Genomic DNA, 18,382 nt, shown 5'->3' on the forward strand with positions numbered 1-18,382 from the left:
GGAGGGACTGTGTCCTGTTAAATGTGTCCTGCTGTGGTACTGACTGTCTGTCTCCCAGAGTAGGAGGGACTGTGTCCTGCTGTGGTACTAACGGTCTGTCTCCCAGAGTAGGAGGGACTGTGTCCTGCTGTGGTACTAACGGTCTGTCTCCCAGAGTAGGAGGGACTGTGTCCTGCTGTGGTACTAACGGTCTGTCTCCCAGAGTAGGAGGGACTGTGTCCTGCTGTGGTACTGATGGTCTGTCTCCCAGAGTAGGAGGGACTGTGTCCTGCTGTGGTACTAACGGTCTGTCTCCCAGAGTAGGAGGGACTGTGTCCTGCTGTGGTACTAACGGTCTGTCTCCCAGAGTAGGAGGGACTGTGTCCTGCTGTGGTACTGACTGTCTGTCTCCCAGAGTAGGGGGACTGTGTCCTGCTGTGGTACTAACGGTCTGTCTCCCAGAGTAGGAGGGACTGTGTCCTGTTAAATGTGTCCTGCTGTGGTACTAACGGTCTGTCTCCCAGAGTAGGAGGGACTGTGTCCTGCTGTGGTACTAACGGTCTGTCTCCCAGAGTAGGAGGGACTGTGTCCTGTTAAATGTGTCCTGCTGTGGTACTAACGGTCTGTCTCCCAGAGTAGGAGGGACTGTGTCCTGCTGTGGTACTAACGGTCTGTCTCCCAGAGTAGGAGGGACTGTGTCCTGTTAAATGTGTCCTGCTGTGGTACTAACGGTCTGTCTCCCAGAGTAGGAGGGACTGTGTCCTGCTGTGGTACTAACGGTCTGTCTCCCAGAGTAGGAGGGACTGTGTCCTGTTGAATGTGTTCTGCTGTGGAATGATCCCTGTGTCTGTGTGGTGATCCCTGTGTCTGTCTCCAGGTACATTCAGATACTCTGATAGAGAGACTGGAAACAGAGAATAGTGTTAGGTACTGTCTCCAGGTACATTCAGATACTCTGATAGAGAGACAGGAAACAGAGAATAGTGTTAGGTACTGTCTCCAGGTACATTCAGATACTCTGATAGACAGACAGGAAACAGGAAACAGAGAATAGTGTTAGGTACTGTCTCCAGGTACATTCAGATACTCTGATAGAGAGACAGGAAACAGAGAATAGTGTTAGGTACTGTCTCCAGGTACATTCAGATACTCTGATAGAGAGACAGGAAACAGAGAATAGTGTTAGGTACTGTCTCCAGGTACATTCAGATACTCTGATAGACAGACAGGAAACAGGAAACAGAGAACAGTGGTAGGTACTGTCTCCAGGTACATTCAGATACTCTGATAGACAGACAGGAAACAGGAAACAGAGAACAGTGGTAGGTACTGTCTCCAGGTACATTCAGATACTCTGATAGAGAGACAGGAAACAGAGAATAGTGTTAGGTACTGTCTCCAGGTACATTCAGATACTCTGATAGAGAGACAGGAAACAGGAAACAGAGAACAGTGGTAGTTACTGTCTCTACGTACATTCAGACACTCTGATAGAGAGACAGGAAACAGGAAACAGAGAACAGTGGTAGTTACTGTCTCCAGGTACATTCAGACACTCTGATAACAAAGAGGGTGAAGTGCCTTGCTCAAGGGCACGTCGACAGATGTTTCACCTAGTCATCTCGGGGATTCAAACTGGCCCAACGCTCTTAATTAACCACTTAACCTGCCGCCCCAAACTAAAACTCTGTACTTTACAGATCTATCAAACTCTAAAACTCTCCTCTCTCTCCCCCAGGGATGGTAACAGTACTAGGTGAGGGTTGGAGATTACCATTCTCTGGTTAACTCTCCCCTCTCTCCTCCAGGGATGGTAACAGTACTAGGTGAGGGCTGGGGATTACCATTCTCTGGTTAACTCTCCTCTCTCTCCTCCAGGGATGGTAACAGTACTAGGTGAGGGTTGGAGATTCTCTGGTTAACCAGGGATGGTAACAGTACTAGGTGAGGGTTGATTACCATTCTCTGGTTAACTCTCCTCTCTCTCCTCCAGGGATGGTAACAGTACTAGGTGAGGGTTGGAGATTACCATTCTCTGGTTAACTCTCCTCTCTCTCCTCCAGGCATGGTAACATTACTAAACAGTACAAGGTGAGGGTTGGAGATTACCATTCTCTGGTTAACTCTCCCTCTGTCCTCCAGGGATGGTAACAGTACTAGGTGAGGGTTGGGGATTACCATTCTCTGGTTAACTCTCCTCTCTCTCCTCCAGGCATGGTAACATTACTAAACAGTACAAGGTGAGGGTTGGAGATTACCATTCTCTGGTTCCCGAGGAGTTTGAGGAGGAGTACGCCGTCGATCAGATCGTCCTGCACCCTAGCTACCGTTCCCACAGCAACGACTACGACCTGGCCTTGGTGCGTCTGTCACCGGGAGTGGCGGGGAAGGGCCGCGGTCGATGTGTGGCGTTCAGTCGGCACGTCCTGCCCGCCTGTCTGCCGCTACGCAAGGAGAGAGTCCTGAAACAGGCTTCCAACTGTCACATCACAGGCTGGGGGGACACAGGTGAGAGGGAGGGGGTGATTTAGTGTGGAAGACGAGGGGGGTGTTAGTGGAGAAGACCAGGGGGTGTTAGTGGGTGATTTAGTGTGGAAGATGAGGGGGTGTTAGTGGGTGATTTAGTGGGGAAGGTGAGGGGTGTTAGTGGGTGATTTAGTGGGGAAGACCAGGGGGTGTTAGTGGGTGATTTAGTGTGGAAGATGAGGGGGTGTTAGTGGGTGATTTAGTGGGGAAGGTGAGGGGGTGTTAGTGGGTGATTTAGTGGGGAAGACCAGGGGGTGTTAGTGGGTGATTTAGTGTGGAAGATGAGGGGGGTGTTAGTGGGTGATTTAGTGGGGAAGAACAGGGGGTTTAGTGGGTGATTTAGTGGGGAAGATGAGGGGGTGTTAGTGGGTGATTTAGTGGGGAAGATGAAGGGGTGTTAGTGGGTGATTTAGTGTGGAAGATGAGGGGGGTGTTAGTGGGTGATTTAGTGTGGAAGACCAGGGGGGTGTTAATGGGTGATTTAGTGGGGAAGACCAGAGGGGTGTTAGTGGGTGATTTAGTGTGGAAGATGAGGGGGGTGTTAGTGGGTGATTTAGTGGGGAAGAACAGGGGGTTTAGTGGGTGATTTAGTGTGGAAGATGAAGGGGTAATCGTCTCTCTGATTAAACAACCTAAAGGCCCAGTGTAATGGTAATCGTCTCTCTGATTAAACAGACTAAAGGCCCAGTGTAATGGTAATCGTCTCTCTGATTAAACAGACTAAAGGCCCAGTGTAATGGTAATCGTCTGATTAAACAGACTAAAGGCCCAGTGTAATGGTAATCGTCTCTCTGATTAAACAGACTAAAGGCCCAGTGTAATGGTAATCGTCTCTCTGATTAAACAGACTAAAGGCCCAGTGTAATGGTAATCGTCTGATTAAACAGACTAAAGGCCCAGTGTAATGGTAATCGTCTGATTAAACAGACTAAAGGCCCAGTGTAATGGTAATCGTCTCTCTGATTAAACAGACTAAAGGCCCAGTGTAATGGTAATCATCTCTCTGATTAAACAGACTAAAGGCCCAGTGTAATGGTAATCGTCTCTCTGATTAAACAGACTAAAGGCCCAGTGTAATGGTAATCGTCTCTCTGATTAAACAGACTAAAGGCCCAGTGTAATGGTAATCGTCTCTCTGATTAAACAGACTAAAGGCCCAGTGTAATGGTAATCGTCTCTGATTAAACAGACTAAAGGCCCAGTGTAATGGTAATCGTCTCTCTGATTAAACAGACTAAAGGCCCAGTGTAATGGTAATCGTCTGATTAAACAGACTAAAAGGCCCTGGTAATTGATTAAACAGACTAAAGGCCCAGTGTAATGGTAATCGTCTCTCTGATTAAACAGACTAAAGGCCCAGTGTAATGGTAATCGTCTGATTAAACAGACTAAAGGCCCAGTGTAATGGTAATCGTCTGATTAAACAGACTAAAGGCCCAGTGTAATGGTAATCATCTGATTAAACAGACTAAAGGCCCAGTGTAATGGTAATCGTCTCTCTGATTAAACAGACTAAAGGCCCAGTGTAATGGTAATCATCTCTCTGATTAAACAGACTAAAGGCCCAGTGTAATGGTAATCGTCTGATTAAACAGACTAAAGGCCCAGTGTAATGGTAATCGTCTCTCTGATTAAACAGACTAAAGGCCCAGTGTAATGGTAATCGTCTCTCTGATTAAACAGACTAAAGGCCCAGTGTAATGGTAATCATCTCTCTGATTAAACAGACTAAAGGCCCAGTGTAATGGTAATCGTCTCTCTGATTAAACAGACTAAAGGCCCAGTGTAATGGTAATCGTCTGATTAAACAGACTAAAGGCCCAGTGTAATGGTAATCGTCTGATTAAACAGACTAAAGGCCCAGTGTAATGGTAATCGTCTCTCTGATTAAACAGACTAAAGGCCCAGTGTAATGGTAATCGTCTCTCTGATTAAACAGACTAAAGGCCCAGTGTAATGGTAATCGTCTCTCTGATTAAACAGACTAAAGGCCCAGTGTAATGGTAATCGTCTGATTAAACAGACTAAAGGCCCAGTGTAATGGTAATCGTCTCTCTGATTAAACAGACTAAAGGCCCAGTGTAATGGTATAGTCTCTCTGATTAAACAGACTAAAGGCCCAGTGTAATGGTAATCGTCTCTCTGATTAAACAGACTAAAGGCCCAGTGTAATGGTAATCGTCTCTCTGATTAAACAGACTAAAGGCCCAGTGTAATGGTAATCGTCTCTCTGATTAAACAGACTAAAGGCCCAGTGTAATGGTAATCGTCTCTCTGATTAAACAGACTAAAGGCCCAGTGTAATGGTAATCGTCTGATTAAACAGACTAAAGGCCCAGTGTAATGGTAATCGTCTCTGATTAAACAGACTAAAGGCCCAGTGTAATGGTAATCGCCTGATTAAACAGACTAAAGGCCCAGTGTAATGGTAATCGTCTCTCTGATTAAACAGACTAAAGGCCCAGTGTAATGGTAATCGTCTGATTAAACAGACTAAAGGCCCAGTGTAATGGTAATCGTCTCTCTGATTAAACAGACTAAAGGCCCAGTGTAATGGTAATCGTCTGATTAAACAGACTAAAGGCCCAGTGTAATGGTAATCGTCTCTCTGATTAAACAGACTAAAGGCCCAGTGTAATGGTAATCGTCTCTCTGATTAAACAGACTAAAGGCCCAGTGTAATGGTAATCGTCTGATTAAACAGACTAAAGGCCCAGTGCAATGGTAATCGTCTGATTAAACAGACTAAAGGCCCAGTGTAATGGTAATCGTCTGATTAAACAGACTAAAGGCCCAGTGTAATGGTAATCGTCTGATTAAACAGACTAAAGGCCCAGTGTAATGGTAATCGTCTCTCTGATTAAACAGACTAAAGGCCCAGTGTAATGGTAATCGTCTGATTAAACAGACTAAAGGCCCAGTGTAATGGTAATCGTCTGATTAAACAGACTAAAGGCCCAGTGTAATGGTAATCGTCTGATTAAACAGACTAAAGGCCCAGTGTAATGGTAATCGTCTGATTAAACAGACTAAAGGCCCAGTGTAATGGTAATCGTCTGATTAAACAGACTAAAGGCCCAGTGTAATGGTAATCGTCTGATTAAACAGACTAAAGGCCCAGTGTAATGGTAATCGTCTGATTAAACAGACTAAAGGCCCAGTGTAATGGTAATCGTCTGATTAAACAGACTAAAGGCCCAGTGTAATGGTAATCGTCTGATTAAACAGACTAAAGGCCCAGTGTAATGGTAATCGTCGTCTGATTAAACAGACTAAAGGCCCAGTGTAATGGTAATCGTCTCTCTGATTAAACAGACTAAAGGCCCAGTGTAATGGTAATCGTCTGATTAAACAGACTAAAGGCCCAGTGTAATGGTAATCGTCTCTCTGATTAAACAGACTAAAGGCCCAGTGTAATGGTAATCATCTCTCTGATTAAACAGACTAAAGGCCCAGTGTAATGGTAATCGTCTCTCTGATTAAACAGACTAAAGGCCCAGTGTAATGGTAATCGTCTCTCTGATTAAACAGACTAAAGGCCCAGTGTAATGGTAATCGTCTGATTAAACAGACTAAAGGCCCAGTGTAATGGTAATCGTCTGATTAAACAGACTAAAGGCCCAGTGTAATGGTAATCGTCTGATTAAACAGACTAAAGGCCCAGTGTAATGGTAATCGTCTGATTAAACAGACTAAAGGCCCAGTGTAATGGTAATCGTCTGATTAAACAGACTAAAGGCCCAGTGTAATGGTAATCATCTCTCTGATTAAACAGACTAAAGGCCCAGTGTAATGGTAATCGTCTCTCTGATTAAACAGACTAAAGGCCCAGTGTAATGGTAATCGTCTCTCTGATTAAACAGACTAAAGGCCCAGTGTAATGGTAATCGTCTCTCTGATTAAACAGACTAAAGGCCCAGTGTAATGGTAATCGTCTCTCTGATTAAACAGACTAAAGGCCCAGTGTAATGGTAATCTCTCTGATTAAACAGACTAAAGGCCCAGTGTAATGGTAATCGTCTCTCTGATTAACCAGACTAAAGGCCCAGTGTAATGGTAATCGTCTCTCTGATTAAACAGACTAAAGGCCCAGTGTAATGGTAATCGTCTGATTAAACAGACTAAAGGCCCAGTGTAATGGTAATCGTCTGATTAAACAGACTAAAGGCCCAGTGTAATGGTAATAGTCTGATTAAACAGACTAAAGGCCCAGTGTAATGGTAATCGTCTGATTAAACAGACTAAAGGCCCAGTGTAATGGTAATCGTCTCTCTGATTAAACAGACTAAAGGCCCAGTGTAATGGTAATCGCCTGATTAAACAGACTAAAGGCCCAGTGTAATGGTAATCGTCTCTCTGATTAAACAGACTAAAGGCCCAGTGTAATGGTAATCGTCTGATTAAACAGACTAAAGGCCCAGTGTAATGGTAATCGTCTCTCTGATTAAACAGACTAAAGGCCCAGTGTAATGGTAATCATCTCTCTGATTAAACAGACTAAAGGCCCAGTGTAATGGTAATAGTCTCTCTGATTAAACAGACTAAAGGCCCAGTGTAATGGTAATCGTCTCTCTGATTAAACAGACTAAAGGCCCAGTGTAATGGTAATCGTCTCTCTGATTAAACAGACTAAAGGCCCAGTGTAATGGTAATCGTCTGATTAAACAGACTAAAGGCCCAGTGTAATGGTAATCGTCTCTCTGATTAAACAGACTAAAGGCCCAGTGTAATGGTAATCGTCTCTCTGATTAAACAGACTAAAGGCCCAGTGTAATGGTAATCGTCTCTCTGATTAAACAGACTAAAGGCCCAGTGTAATGGTAATCGTCTGATTAAACAGACTAAAGGCCCAGTGTAATGGTAATCGTCTCTCTGATTAAACAGACTAAAGGCCCAGTTTAATGGTAATCGTCTCTCTGATTAAACAGACTAAAGGTCCAGTGTAATGGTAATCGTCTCTCTGATTAAACAGACTAAAGGCCCAGTGTAATGGTAATCGTCTGATTAAACAGACTAAAGGCCCAGTGTAATGGTAATCGTCTCTCTGATTAAACAGACTAAAGGCCCAGTGTAATGGTAATCGTCTGATTAAACAGACTAAAGGCCCAGTGTAATGGTAATCGTCTGATTAAACAGACTAAAGGCCCAGTGTAATGGTAATCGCTCTGATTAAACAGACTAAAGGCCCAGTGTAATGGTAATCGTCTCTCTGATTAAACAGACTAAAGGCCCAGTGTAATGGTAATCGTCTCTCTGATTAAACAGACTAAAGGCCCAGTGTAATGGTAATCGTCTCTCTGATTAAACAGACTAAAGGCCCAGTGTAATGGTAATCGTCTGATTAAACAGACTAAAGGCCCAGTGTAATGGTAATCGCCTCTCTGATTAAACAGACTAAAGGCCCAGTGTAATGGTAATCGTCTCTCTGATTAAACAGACTAAAGGCCCAGTGTAATGGTAATCGTCTGATTAAACAGACTAAAGGCCCAGTGTAATGGTAATCGTCTGATTAAACAGACTAAAGGCCCAGTGTAATGGTAATCGTCTGATTAAACAGACTAAAGGCCCAGTGTAATGGTAATCATCTCTCTGATTAAACAGACTAAAGGCCCAGTGTAATGGTAATCATCTCTCTGATTAAACAGACTAAAGGCCCAGTGTAATGGTAATCGTCTCTCTCTGTCCTCCAGGTCGCTCCTACTCTAAGACCCTCCAACAGGCTCCTCTCTCTCTCCTCCCCGTCGTCACTGCCAACAGCGTTACCACGGAGCCTTCACTCAGCCGCATGCTCTGCGCCGGGACAGACAGCCAATCAGAGCGCCGCGTGGACAGTTGCCGTGGAGACAGCGGCGGCCCGTTGGTGTGTGAGCGTCCGGGCGGAGGGTGGGTAGTGTACGGTGTGACATCGTGGGGTCACTCCTGTCGCACGCAACACTCACCTGGCGTCTACACTAAAGTCTCCGCCTTCACACCCTGGATACACAAGGTGATTGGACAATGAGAGGGATACAGGAACTGGATCGTCAAGGTGATTGGACAATGGGAAGAATATAGGAAGTGGATCTGCAAGGTGATTGGATATTGGGATAAGGGCATGAAGAGATGACAGCCAATGTGAGACAGTGGTAGATAACGGACTGGCCAATTGAGAAGGACTATATTTGGAGCTTGTGATTTGATTGGTTAATAAAATAAGCGGTTTAAACCAGTTGAAAGGCTTGACCAACCTCACCCCTGTCTCTCTTTCATATCCACCTCTCCCCCTTTACCCCCTCTCATCTTCCTGCTCGTTCCCTCTCTCTTTCATATCCACCTCTCCCCCTTTACCCCCTCTCACTCTCTCTCCTTTCCCCTCTCATCTTCCTGCTCTTTCATCCAGGCCTCTCTCTACCCCCTCTCCTCTCTCCTTTCCCTCTCTCTCTTTCATATCCACCTCTCCCCTTTACCCCCTCTCACTCTCTCTCCTTTCCCCTCTCATCTTCCTGCTCGTTCCCTCTCTCTTTCATATCCACCTCTCCCCTTTACCCCCTCTCACTCTCTCTCCTTTCCCCTCTCATCTTCCTGCTCGTTCCCTCTCTCTTTCATATCCACCTCTACCCCCCCTTTCCCCCCTCTCACTCTCTCTCCTTTCCCCTCTCATCTTCCTGCTCGTTCCCTCTCTCTTTCATATCCACCTCTCCCCCTTTACCCCTCTCACTCCTCTCTCCTTTCCCCTCTCATCTTCCTGCTCGTTCCCTCTCTCTTTCATAACACCTCTCCCCTTTCATATCCTCTCCTTTCCCCTCTCATCTTCCCTCGTTCCCTCTCTCTTTCATATCCACCTCTCCCCCTTTCCCCCTCTCACTCTCTCCTCCTTTTCCCTCTCATCTTCCTGCTCGTTCCTCTCTCTTTCATATCCACCTCTCCCCCTTTACCCCCTCTCACTCTCTCCTTTCCCCTCTCATCTTCCTGCTCGTTCCTCTCTCTTTCATATCCACCTCTCCCCCTTTACCCCCTCTCACTCCCTCTCCTTTCCCCTCTCATCTTCCTGCTCGTTCCCTCTCTCTTTCATATCCACCTCTCCCCTTTACCCCCTCTCACTCTCTCCTTTCCTCTCATCTTCCATCTTCCTCTCTCTTTCATATCCACCTCTCCCCCTTTCATATCTCACTCTCTCCCTTTCCCCTCTCATCTTCCTCTCTTTCCTCTCCTCTTCCTCCTCATTCCCCTTCTCTCTTCCTCCTCCTGTCATCTTTCCTCTCTCTTTCATATCCACCTCTCCCCTTTACCCCTCTCACTCTCTCTCCTTTCCCCTCTCATCTTCCTGCTCGCTCTCTCTTCATATCCACCTTCCCTCTCTCTTTCCCTCTCATCTTCCTGCTCGTTCCCTCTCTCTTTCATATCCACCCTCTCTCACTCTCTCTCCTTTCCCCCTCTCATCTTCCTCCTCGTTCCCTCTCTCTTTCATATCCACCTCTCCCCCTTTACCCCCTCTCACTCTCTCTCCTTTCCCCTCTCATCTTCCTCCTCGTTCCCTCTCTCTTTCATATCCACCTCTCCCCCTTTACCCCCTCTCACTCTCTCTCCTTTCCCTCTCATCTTCCTCCTCATTCCCTCTCTTTCATATCTCTCCTTTACCCCCTCTCACTCTCTCTCCTTTCCCTCTCATCTTCCTCCTCGTTCCCTCTCTCTTTTTCATATCCACCTCTCTTTCCCCTTTACCCCCCTCCTCTCTCTCCTTTCCCCTCTCATCTTCCTCCTCGTTCCCTCTCTCTTTCATATCCACCTCTCCCCTTTACCCCCTCTCACTCTCTCTCCTTTCCCCTCTCATCTTCCTGCTCATTCCCTCTCTCTCTTCCTCCTCGTTCCCTCTCTCTCTTCCTCCTCGTTCCCTCTCTCTCTTCCTCCTCGTTCCCTCTCTCTCCTCCTCGTTCCCTCTCTCACCTCCTCTCGTTCTCCCCTCTCTCTTCCTCCTCGTTCCCTCTCTCTCTTCCTCCTTGTTCCCTCTCTCTCTTCCTCCTTGTTCCCTCTCTCTCTTCCTCCTCATTCCTCCTCTCTACCTCCTTCCCTTCTCTTCCTCCTTGTTCCCCCTCTCTTCCTCCTCGTTCCTCCTCTCTACCTCCTTGTTCCCCCTCTCTCTTCCTCCTCGTTCCTCCTCTCTACCTCCTTGTTCCCTCTCTCTCCTCCTCCTCGTTCCTCTCTCTCTTCCTCCTCGTTCCCTCTCTCTCTTCCTCCTCGTTCCCTCTCTCTCTTCCTCCTCGTTCCCTCTCTCTCTTCCTCCTCGTTCCCTCTCTCTCTTCCTCCTCGTTCCTCTCTCTACTCCTCGTTCCCTCTCTCACCTCCTCCTCGTTCCCTCTCTCCTCCTCCTCGTTCCTCTCTCTCTTCCTCCTTGTTCCCTCTCTCTTCCTCCTTGTTCCTCTCTCTCTTCCTCCTCATTCCTCCTCTCTACCTCCTCGTTCCCCTCTCTTCCTCCTTGTTCCCCCTCTCTTCCTCCTCGTTCCTCCTCTCTACCTCCTTGTTCCCCCCTCTCTCTTCCTCCTCGTTCCTCCTCTCTACCTCCTTGTTCCCTCTCTCTCCTCCTCCTCGTTCCCTCTCTCTTCCTCCTCGTTCCCTCCTCTCTTCCTCCTCGTTCCCCTCTCTCTTCCTCCTCGTTCCCTCTCTCTCTTCCTCCTCGTTCCCTCTCTCTACTCCTTCCTCTCTCACCTCCTCCTCGTTCCCCCTCTCTCCTCCTCCTCGTTCCCCTCTCTCTTTCCTCCTTGTTCCCTCTCTCTTCCTCCTTGTTCCCTCTCTCTTCCTCCTCATTCCTCCTCTCTACCTTTCGTTCCCTCTCTCTTCCTCCTTGTTCCTCCTCTCTACCTCCTTGTTCCCCTCTCTCTTCCTCCTCGTTCCTCCTCTCTACCTCCTTGTTCCCTCTCTCTCCTCCTCCTCGTTCCCCTCTCTCTTCCTCCTCGTTCCCTCTCTCTCTTCCTCCTCGTTCTCTCTCTCTTCCTCCTCATTCCCCTCTCTCTTCCTCCTCGTTCCCTCTCTCACCTCCTCCTCGTTCCCTCTCTCACCTCCTCCTTGTTCCCTCCTCTCTTCCTCCTTGTTCTCTCTCTTCCTCCTCGTTCCTCCTCTCTACCTGCCGTTCCCTCTCTCTTCCTCCTTGTTCCCCCTCTCTCTTCCTCCTCGTTCCTCCTCTCTACCTCCTTGTTCCCTCTCTCTCCTCCTCCTCGTTCCCTCTCTCTCTTCCTCCTCGTTCCCTCTCTCTCTTCCTCCTCGTTCCCTCTCTCTCTTCCTCCTCATTCCCTCTCTCTCTTCCTCCTCGTTCCCTCTCTCTTTCCTCCTTGTTCCCTCTCTCTTCCTCCTTGTTCCCCCTCTCTCTTCCTCCTCGTTCCCTCTCACTCTTCCTCCTTGTTCCCCCTCTCTCTTCCTCCTCGTTCCCTCTCTCTCTTCCTCCTCGTTCCTCTCTCTCTTCCTCCTCGTTCCCCTCTCTCTACCTCCTTGTTCCCCTCTCTCTCCTCCTCCTCGTTCCCTCTCTCTGTTCCTCCTCGTTCCCTCTCTCTTCCTCCTCATTCCCTCTCTCTCTTCCTCCTTGTTCCCTCTCTCTTTCCTCCTTGTTCCCCCTCTCTCTTCCTCCTCGTTCCCCCTCTCTCTTCCTCCTCGTTCCCCCTCTCTCTTCCTCCTCGTTCCCTCTCTCTCTTCCTCCTCGTTCCCTCTTCTCTACCTCCTCGTTCCCTCTTCTCTACCTCCTCGTTCCCTCTCTCTTCCTCCTCGTTCCCTCTCTCTCTCTTCCTCCTCGTTCCCTCTCTCTTCCTCCTCATTCCCTCTCTCTCTACCTCCTCTTTCCCCCTCTCTTCCTCCTATTTCCTCCTCTCTACCTCCTCGTTCCCTCTCTCTCCCTCCCCGTTCCCTCACTCCTCTACTGAACACAATCTCAACTCCTCGTTATCAGCACTTATTTAATCTAACCCTTTTGAGGGAACACTATTTAAGGTTACATCAACTCCTGGTTTGATGAACAGATTCTTAACTAGACTTAATCTGAGAATGTTTTGTTGCTTTGCTACGGTGTGGACTAACGAACACATCCCAGACAGCCGGTCTAAAATGTTTTATATTGTTCTATAAATGACCTGATGAAAGCAACTACAGGTACAGCACATTGTCGTTGACATCTGACTCTTAGGGAACGACGGGGACCACAGGCAGGGAAAGGACTATGTCCTGAACACACACACACACACACACACACACACACACACACACACACACACACACACACACACACACACACACACACACACACACACACACACATATACACACACACATAGGAAAACATCACTGAGTCTCCTTCGTACTGTAAAGGAGAAGGTGGAGATTTACACTGAAAACACAGAGGTACTCTTACTGTCAGTCAGTATTTCACTGTTAGTCGACACCTGTTGTTGTTTACAATGCATGTGACTGATACAATCTGATTGGACTTGTTGTTGTTTACAATCTGATTGGACTTGTTGTTGTTTATAAACCATGTGACTGATACAATCTGATTGGACTTGTTGTTGTTTACAATCTGATTGGACTTGTTGTTGTTTACAATCTGATTGGACTTGTTGTTGTTGTTTACAAAGCATGTGACTAATACAATCTGATTGGACTTTTTGTTGTTTACAATCTGATTGGACTTGTTGTTGTTTACTGTTCACCCTCCGAGTCCGACAGAACTGTTTATCAGACGGATTCAGATGGCACCCTATTCCCTATATAGTGCACTACTATAGACCAGAGCCCTATTCCCTATATAGTGGTACTACTATAGACCATAGCCCTATTCCCTATATAGTGGTACTACTATAGACCAGAGCCCTATTCCCTATATAGTGGCACTACTATAGACCCTATTCCCTATATAGTGGTACTACTATAGACCAGAGCCCTATTCCCTATATAGTGGCACTACTATAGACCAGAGCCCTATTCCCTATATAGTGGTACTACTTTAGACCAGAGCCCTATTCCCTATATAGTGGTACTACTATAGACCAGAGCCCTATTCCCTATATAGTGGTACTACTTTAGACCAGAGCCCTATTCCCTATATAGTGGTACTACTATAGACCAGAGCCCTATTCCCTATATAGTGGTACTACTATAGACCAGAGCCCTATTCCCTATATAGTGGTACTACTATAGACCAGAGCCCTATTCCCTATATAGTGGTACTACTTTAGACCAGAGCCCTATTCCCTATATAGTGGTACTACTATAGACCAGAGCCCTATTCCCTATATAGTGGTACTACTATAGACCAGAGCCCTATTCCCTATATAGTGGTACTACTATAGACCAGAGCCCTATTCCCTATATAGTGGTACTACTATAGACCAGAGCCCTATTCCCTATATAGTGGTACTACTATAGACCAGAGCCCTATTCCCTATATAGTGGTACTACTATAGACCAGAGTCCTATTCCCTATATAGTGGTACTACTATAGACCAGAGTCCTATTCCCTATATAGTGGTACTACTACAGACCAGAGCCCTATTCCCTATATAGTGGTACTACTACAGACCAGAGCCCTATTCCCTATATAGTGGTACTACTACAGACCAGAACCCTATTCCCTATATAGTGGTACTACTTTAGACCAGAGCCCTATTCCCTATATAGTGGTACTACTATAGACCAGAGCCCTATTCCCTATATAGTGGTACTACTTTAGACCAGAGCCCTATTCCCTATATAGTGGTACTACTTTAGACCAGAGCCCTATTCCCTATATAGTGGTACTACTACAGACCAGAGCCCTATTCCCTATATAGTGGTACTACTACAGACCAGAGCCCTATTCCCTATATAGTGGTACTACTACAGACCAGAGCCCTATTCCCTATATAGTGGTACTACTATAGACCCTATTCCCTATATAGTGGTACTACTATAGACCAGATCCCTATTCCCTATATAGTGGTACTACTATAGACCAGAGCCCTATTCCCTATATAGTGCACTACTTTAGACTAGTAGAGTAATACATAGGGAATATAGTGCACTACTTTAGACTAGTAGAGTAATACATAGGGAATATAGTGCACTACTTTAGACTAGTAGAGTAATTTACATTTACATTACATTTAAGTCATTTAGCAGACGCTCTAATACATAGGGAATATAGTGCACTACTTTAGACTAGTAGAGTAATACATAGGGAATATAGTGCACTACTTTAGACTAGTAGAGTAATACATAGGGAATATAGTGCACTACTTTAGACTAGTAGAGTAATACATAGGGAATATAGTGCACTACTTTAGACTAGTAGAGTAATACATAGGGAATATAGTGCACTACTTTAGACTAGTAGAGCACTACTTTAGACTAGTAGAGTAATACATAGGGAATATAGTGCACTACTTTAGACTAGTAGAGTAATACATAGGGAATATAGTGCACTACTTTAGACTAGTAGAGTAATACATAGGGAATATAGTGCACTACTTTAGACTAGTAGAGTAATACATAGGGAATATAGTGCACTACTTTAGACTAGTAGAATATAGTAATACTATAGGGAATATAGTGCACTACTTTAGACTAGTAGAGTAATACATAGGGAATATAGTGCACTACTTTAGACTAGTAGAGTAATACATAGGGAATATAGTGCACTACTTTAGACTAGTAGAGTAATACATAGGGAATATAGTGCACTACTTTAAGACTAGTAGAGTAATACATAGGGAATATAGTGCACTACTTTAGACTAGTAGAGTAATACATAGGGAATATAGTGCACTACTTTAGACTAGTAGAGTAATACATAGGGAATATAGTGCACTACTTTAGACTAGTAGAGTAATACATAGGGAATATAGTGCACTACTTTAGACTAGTAGAGTAATACATAGGGAATATAGTGCACTACTTTAGACTAGTAGAGTAATACATAGGGAATATAGTGCACTACTTTAGACTAGTAGAGTAATACATAGGGAATATAGTGCACTACTTTAGACTAGTAGAGTAATACATAGGAATATAGTGCACTACTTTAGACTAGTAGAGTAATACATAGGGAATATAGACTTTAGACTAGTAGAGTAATACATAGGGAATATAGTGCACTACTTTAGACTAGTAGAGTAATACATAGGGAATATAGTGCACTACTTTAGACTAGTAGAGTAATACATAGGGAATATAGTGCACTACTTTAGACTAGTAGAGTAATACATAGGGAATATAGTGCACTACTTTAGACTAGTAGAGTAATACATAGGGAATATAGTGCACTACTTTAGACTAGTAGAGTAATACATAGGGAATATAGTGCACTACTTTAGACTAGTAGAGTAATACATAGGGAATATAGTGCACTACTTTAGACTAGTAGAGTAATACATAGGGAATATAGTGCACTACTTTAGACTAGTAGAGAGAATATAATACATAGGGAATATAGTGCACTACTTTAGACTAGTAGAGTAATACATAGTAGAGTAATACATAGGGAATATAGTGCACTACTTTAGACTAGTAGAGTAATACATAGGAATATAGTGCACTACTTTAGACTAGTAGAGTAATACATATTGGAATATAGTGCACTACTTTAGACTAGTAGAGTAATACATAGGGAATATAGTGCTAGTCAGGTGACTACTTTAGACTAGTAGAGTAATTACATAGTGGAATATAGTGTCACTGATTGGTTTTAGACTAGTAGAGTAATACATTGGGAATATAGTGCACTACTTTAGACTAGTAGAGTAATACATAGGAATATAGTGGGCACTAGGATTGGGTTTAGACTAGTAGAGTAATACATACTAGGGAATATAGTGGTAACTACTTTAGACTAGTAGAGTAATACATAGGGAATCTTAGTGGTAATCTACTTTATTGGATAGTAGAGTAATACATAGGGAATATAGTGCATCTACTTTAGATTAGTAGAGGTAATACATATGTTGGGAATATAGTGTAACTACTTTAGATTGGGTTGGCTGTTGGGTCTAGTAGAGTAATACATAGGAATATAGGAACAGACTAGTATAATACATAGGGAATATAGTGCACTACTTTACAGGTGATTGGTTTTTAGACTGGGTAGGAGAGTAATACATAGGGAATATAGATTGCACTACTTTAGACTAGTAGAGTAATACATAGGGAATATAGTATCTAACTACTTTAGACTAGTAGAACAGTAATACATAGTGGTAATCTATAGTGCACACATCTACTTTAGACTAGTAGTTTATAGGAACAGCACACTAGTATCTACTAGGATAGTGGTAATACATAGGTGAATTTGCACTACTTTAGACTAGTGGTAGAGTAATACATAGGGAATATAGTGCATCTCTGTCAGGTGATTGGTTTTTAGTACTAGTAGAGTAATACATAGGAATATAGTGCACTACTTTAGACTAGTAGAGTAATACATTGGGAATATAGTGCCAATTGGGACTAGTATCTAATTGTCTCTCTGTACTTTATCCTTGTTCTCTAGTTGTAAACTTTTATATCTCTGTCTGGTTTTAATATCTAATGTTGGGTCTAGGATTTTTAGTGGTAATCTATCTCTGTCAGGTGATTGGTTTATAGGAACAGCACACTAGTATCTAATGTTGGGTCTAGGATTGGGTCTTAGTGGTAATCTATCTCTGTCAGGTGATTGGTTTATAGGAACAGCACACTAGTATCTAATGTTGGGTCTAGGATTGGGTCTTAGTGGTAATCTATCTCTGTCAGGTTTATAGGAACAGCACACTAGTATCTAATGTTGGGTCTAGGATTGGGTCTTAGTGGTAATCTATCTCTGTCAGGTGATTGGTTTATAGGAACAGCACACTAGTATCTAATGTTGGGTCTAGGATTGGGTCTTAGTGGTAATCTATCTCTGTCAGGTGATTGGTTTATAGGAACAGCACACTAGTATCTAATGTTGGGTCTAGGATTGGGTCTTAGTGGTAATCTATCTCTGTCAGGTGATTGGTTTATAGGAACAGCACACTAGTATCTAATGTTGGGTCTAGGATTGGGTCTTAGTGGTAATCTATCTCTGTCTGTCAGGTTTATAGGAACAGCACACTAGTATCTAATGTTGGGTCTAGGATTGGGTCTTAGTGGTAATCTATCTCTGTCAGGTGATTGGTTTATAGGAACAGATTGGTTTATAGGAACAGCACACTAGTATCTAATGTTGGGTCTAGGATTGGGTCTTAGTGGTAATCTATCTCTGTCAGGTGATTGGTTTATAGGAACAGCACACTAGTATCTAATGTTGGGTCTAGGATTGGGTCTTAGTGGTAATCTATCTCTGTCAGGTGATTGGTTTATAGGAACAGCACACTAGTATCTAATGTTGGGTCTAGGATTGGGTCTTAGTGGTAATCTATCTCTGTCAGGTGATTGGTTTATAGGAACAGCACACTAGTATCTAATGTTGGGTCTAGGATTGGGTCTTAGTGGTAATCTATCTCTGTCAGGTGATTGGTTTATAGGAACAGCACACTAGTATCTAATGTTGGGTCTAGGATTGGGTCTTAGTGGTAATCTATCTCTGTCAGGTTTATAGGAACAGCACACTAGTATCTAATGTTGGGTCTAGGATTGGGTCTTAGTGGTAATCTATCTCTGTCAGGTGATTGGTTTATAGGAACAGCACACTAGTATCTAATGTTGGGTCTAGGATTGGGTCTTAGTGGTAATCTATCTCTGTCAGGTGATTGGTTTATAGGAACAGCACACTAGTATCTAATGTTGGGTCTAGGATTGGGTCTTAGTGGTAATCTATCTCTGTCAGGTGATTGGTTTATAGGAACAGCACACTAGTATCTAATGTTGGGTCTAGGATTGGGTCTTAGTGGTAATCTATCTCTGTCAGGTGATTGGTTTATAGGAACAG

General features: G+C 44.4%; 1 pseudogene; it reads left to right on the forward strand.

Moving 5' to 3' along the window:
• Nucleotides 1-8,773, forward strand: part of LOC124027950 — a 19,867-nt pseudogene extending 11,094 nt beyond the window's left edge.
• Nucleotides 8,774-18,382: the final 9,609 nt, after the last annotated feature.

The sequence above is a fragment of the Oncorhynchus gorbuscha genome, unplaced genomic scaffold, assembly GCF_021184085.1.
Source record: "Oncorhynchus gorbuscha isolate QuinsamMale2020 ecotype Even-year unplaced genomic scaffold, OgorEven_v1.0 Un_scaffold_3604, whole genome shotgun sequence".
NCBI lineage: Eukaryota > Metazoa > Chordata > Actinopteri > Salmoniformes > Salmonidae > Oncorhynchus > Oncorhynchus gorbuscha.